This window comes from Schistocerca serialis, chromosome 1 (assembly GCF_023864345.2).
Source record: "Schistocerca serialis cubense isolate TAMUIC-IGC-003099 chromosome 1, iqSchSeri2.2, whole genome shotgun sequence".
NCBI lineage: Eukaryota > Metazoa > Arthropoda > Insecta > Orthoptera > Acrididae > Schistocerca > Schistocerca serialis.
Genome location: NC_064638.1, coordinates 883,310,388 through 883,316,008, shown reverse-complemented (window position 1 = coordinate 883,316,008; position 5,621 = coordinate 883,310,388).

Below are 5,621 nucleotides of genomic sequence, written 5' to 3'. Positions count from 1 at the left end.
GGTTTTAAATTGTAAGACATTTCCAGGGGCAGATGTGGATTCTGACCACAATCTATTGGTTATGAACTGCAGATTGAAACTGAAGAAACTGCAAAAAGGTGGGAATTTAAGGAGATGGGACCTGGATAAACTGAAAGAACCAGAGGTTGTACAGAGTTTCAGGGAGAGCATAAGGGAACAATTGACAGGAATGGGGGAAAGAAATACAGTAGAAGAAGAATGGGTAGCTCTGAGGGATGAAGTAGTGAAGGCAGCAGAGGATCAAGTAGGTAAAAAGACGAGGGCTAATAGAAATCCTTGGGAAACAGAAGAAATATTGAATTTAATTGATGAAAGGAGAAAATATAAAAATGCAGTAAATGAAGCAGGCAGAAAGGAATACAAACGTCTCAAATATGAGATCGACAGGAAGTGCAAAATGGCTAAGCAGGGATGGCTAGAGGACAAATGTAAGGATGTAGAGGCTTGTCTCACTAGGGGTAAGATAAATACTGCCTACAGGAAAATTAAAGAGACCTTTGGAGAGAAGAGAACCACTTGTATGAATATCAAGAGCTCAGATAGCAACCCAGTTCTAAGCAAAGAAGGGAAGGCAGAAAGGTGGAAGGAATATATAGAGGGTTTATACAAGGGCGATGTACTTGAGGACAATATTATGGAAATGGAAGAGGATGTAGATGAAGATGAAATGGGAGATAAGATACTGCGTGAAGAGTTTGACAGATCACTGAAAGACCTGAGTCGAAACAAGGCCCCGGGAGTAGACAACATTCCATTAGAACTACTGATGGCCTTGGGAGAGCCAGTCATGACAAAACTCTACCATATGGTGAGCAAGATGTATGATACAGGCGAAATACCCACAGATTTCAAGAAGAATATAATAATTCCAATCCCAAAGAAAGCAGGTGTTGACAGATGTGAAAATTACCGAACTATCAGTTTAATAAGTCACAGCTGCAAAATACTAACGCGAATTCTTTACAAACGAATGGAAAAACTAGTAGAAGCGGACCTCGGGGAAGATCAGTTTGGATTCCGTAGAAATGTTGGAACACGTGAGGCAATACTAACCTTACGACTTATCTTAGGAGAAAGATTAAGAAAAGGCAAACCTACGTTTCTAGCATTTGTAGACTTAGAGAAAGCTTTTGACAACGTTAACTGGAATACTCTCTTTCAAATTCTGAAGGTGGCAGGGGTAAAATACAGGGAGCGAAAGGCTAGTTACAATTTGTACAGAAACCAGATGGCAGTTATAAGACTCGAGGGCCATGAAAGGGAAGCAGTGGTTGGGAAAGGAGTGAGACAGGGTTGTAGCCTCTCCCCGATGCTATTCAATCTGTATATTGAGCAAGCAGTAAAGGAAACAAAAGAAAAATTCGGAGTAGGTATTAAAATCCATGGAGAAGAAGTAAAAACTTTGAGGTTCGCCGATGACATTGTAATTCTGTCAGAGACAGCAAAGGACTTGGAAGAGCAGTTGAACAGAATGGACAGTGTCTTGAAAGGAGGATATAAGATGAACATCAACAAAAGCAAAACGAGGATAATGGAATGTAGTCAAATTAAATCGGGTGATGCTGAGGGGATTAGATTAGGAAATGAGACACTTAAAGTAGTAAAGGAGTTTTGCTATTTAGGGAGTAAAATAACTGATGATGGTCGAAGTAGAGAGGATATAAAATGTAGACTGGCAATGGCAAGGAAATCGTTTCTGAAGAAGAGAAATTTGTTAACATCGAGTATAGATTTAAGTGTCAGGAAGTCGTTTCTGAAAGTATTTGTATGGAGTGTAGCCATGTATGGAAGTGAAACATGGACGATAACCAGTTTGGACAAGAAGAGAATAGAAGCTTTTGAAATGTGATGCTACAGAAGAATGCTGAAGATAAGGTGGGTAGATCACATAACTAATGAGGAGGTATTGAATAGGATTGGGAAGAAGAGAAGTTTGTGGCACAACTTGACTAGAAGAAGGGATCGGTTGGTAGGACATGTTTTGAGGCATCAAGGGATCACAAATTTAGCATTGGAGGGCAGCGTGGAGCGTAAAAATCGTAGAGGGAGACCAAGAGATCAATACACTAAGCAGATTCAGAAGGATGTAGGTTGCAGTAGGTACTGGGAGATGAAGAAGCTTGCACAGGATAGAGTAGCATGAAGAGCTGCATCAAACCAGTCTCAGGACTGAAGACCACAACAACAACAACAACAAATATTTTTCCAGCAACTTCATTTAAATGTTGACTGCAAGCGATATTAAAAAACTGTGCTGACTTAAAAGTGGTCAACTGCATGTGTTAGCAGACACTACAATTGAAAAGAGAGCCAAAAGACACATCAGTCAAGAAGGCATAAATAATTATTTAAACAATATTTAACGACGATTCTTTGTCATTTAACTTGGGCACACTTGTGCAACAACACTAGCTTATTTATTTATGGACAAACCTTTATTTGCAATTACTGTGAATGATCAGATTGTGACCGAAACTTATATAGTTGGGTTGGGTTGGGTTGTTTGGGGAAGAGACCAGACAGCGAGGCCATCGGTCTCATCGGATTAGGGAAGGATGGGGAAGGATGTCGGCCGTGCCCTTTCAAAGGAACCATCCCGGCATTTGCCTGGAGCGATTTAGGGAAATCACGGAAAACCTAAATCAGGATGGCCGGACGTGGGATTGAACCGTCGTCCTCCCGAATGGGAGTCCAGTGTGCTAACCATTGCGCCACCTCGCTCGGTGAAACTTATAATAATTCTTTTTTTAAATATTATTGTAATATATTAGTTTAGTGCAGGAAGTGGTCAAGTTGAGTCAGAACATGTTTGTAGTACTTAAGAACGGTGTATTTTTTTGGGGACGACCTTCAGCCAATGGAAAGGCACACAGTAGTTGAGCACTATGGGAGTCAAGTGGAGACTGGGACTTTTCGAGGGAAGAGCTGAAGGGAGCGATTGTGGATACTTCTAAATTTGTGCCTGAAGAAGGCAGACGTTCCTGTGGTAACAAGTGCAATCAATGGCCACTGTGAGACTTTAACTTTTAAGAACAGTTTACGTGGACGTCTGGTGGAAGACAGACCTGTCTCAGGCAGTGTATGATATTCAGTCATGTTGGTGATAGCCTCTGGGCGGTGAACGGCAGCTACAGCACTCCAACTTTTGAAGGGACTTTATATTTTGAGAGGTCTGAATGTGCTTCACGGTACGACTCTTTTTCCACTTGTATTACAAAACTGAAGATGACAGTCTCTACTCGTCATCTCAAATGTGCTAATTTGTAAATCATCATGTTGAACTTTGAACTGTTTAGAGCTGGTGAATATTTCGTGTATTGCAATTACTTAATGACTTAGTTTTTGTGTACCTTTGATGACTATTCTCGTAATGCTCTGGATGTAACTTTACTACAATTGACAAGAGAATACTCTGTCTGCAATTTAACTGACTACCGTAGGACCACTTCCTATTTATTTTAAATGTGCTTTCTTGAATAAACATTATTCAACATAATTCTGTGTCATCTGCATCAATTTCAGACGCTGGAAGAGAACGCTTCTTATTAAATGATTCCTTGTAACTTTTATTTTGTGCTTCTGTATCCTTCATTTTTCGCAACTCTAGCCAATACATAAACTGTTTCACTGTTATTTGAAGCGAATTAGCTGTGGGGTATGAAAGCAGACGTGCAAGGCTCCTCCCTATGACTACACCGAGCTATTCTTTTTAAACAGAGCCGTTCATAGCTCAAGTACGTAAAGTAAGATTAGCTGGAGATAAAGGCTCAACTGGCTTGCTCCTAAGGGATGCTGTTTGGAAGAGCAACTGCACTAGCATAAAACGTTAGGTACCGTCTTTGCAGCGAGCTATAGATGTGGACGGACGTTTGCGGTGTGGAGGTGCTGGAATAACATGGATAAGTCGTTTCTAGGTGGAGCCAAGAGGGAGGGCCTCAAGAAGTTGCTGTGGGGGTGGGTCTACGCTCTGGATAAGAACCTGGTGGAACAGTAGCTGTTTTTCCCTGCCAAATGCGCGGCAGTTCCAGTGGAGGCGAAGGAACGGCCTCTGCATGTCATAAGGAGCACAAACCGAGTCCTTTCACAGGTGATGGTAGCACCCTCGTGACCCTCTGAATGAGGTGGTGCATCATGTAATGTGCGAACCGTGAATCGAGTGTAGCCAAGTCTAAACAAGTTCCTGCATGGAGGTCTGTGGGTACTGTGTAACTAGTTATACGTTATTTATGACAGGCGGGGTGTGCGCTGTGAAGCAGAGCAGACATAAATGCGTTATTACACGTGGTGGCGTGATTAGGTGTATGAAGCAGAAATTAATTATTTATTTCTGTAGTATAAATTAGTTGGATGCTGCAGGAGTTTTAAGTGTTTATTGTGATATACATTTTATGTGATCGAGCCTGTGGGTCACTGTTGTTGCATAAAGATTTTATTGTTATTGCTTTTACGTCAAAGAGCTGTTACATATGATAATGTATAAGAAGTTATTCAGATATAAGCGTGGGTATGTTAGTAGTGTTGTGAGTAGCTGTTGTTTTAGTTGTCTGATGACGGTGGTAACGGTACATCAAGATGTAGTCAGAAGTTATATTTTATGACCCTAGATAAGGTTAAGTATTCCTGGCGTTGTAAGTGTTATATTGTTTCCGGTTATGGCCCAGTGTCAGATGCTGTAAATTGTTATGTTGTTGCCCAGTTGTCCGTAAAGGACAAGACTAAATTTTCCTGGATTTGAATTTATTCTGTTATTGTCATAAGAACAATAGTACTGTTGGTCAGTTTAATCCTACTTAAAGTTCTCACAGGCTACAGTGATATATCTTTTGTTTTACTGTAAGTGATTTTCTTTTCTGTAAATTTGAAGTTTGGATGTTTGATAAAATAACTGTTAAACTGAGCTCTACGTCTGCATAATCGCCAGTCCAAATCCTATACCATCTAAATCCCACGCTTCAGCTGCATGTCCCTAGGCCTGTTCCATGTGTCAAATCACGGAAAAAATGTTTTATACACTCGTTACTACATGACGTCTCGTCTTTCTGCTAACAGGGGCTTCCGTCTGGAACTTCAAATATCATGCTCCAAGGTTTCCTCCATTTAATCCGGGATAGTTTGAACAGGTAACACATAGGTTCTTGGTGAGTGGGCACAGCTTTTTGAGCTGCTGCAGAGATTTTTCAGTTACAGAGAAACCAGGAAAGGCAAGCAACTCCTTTGCTCCCACAGATTTACACAAGACTGTTCTTCTGATTCAAATTACTAACATGAATTGTTAAACGACCACTTGAAGAACCATACATTTAACAGTAAGCTAAAGTTATGAACTCATACCATTTAATTCCAGTGCATGCAACTGACTTCTTTGATTTTAAAGATGCTGATGAAACATTGTTCTTAATGAAAGCGTGTAAGATCTCCAAATGCAGTGTCACTCAAGTATCTCATACACATCCATCTCAGCGGGCTATTAAAAATTCTTACTCTGAAACAGAAGAATGGAAAAATGTCAGTTTATCCAAAGGAGGGAATACCACTGCTGATGTCTGCCACGTCGTACTTCATCTGAGAGACCAGCCGAGCTTGTCAGTTACAAAACACAA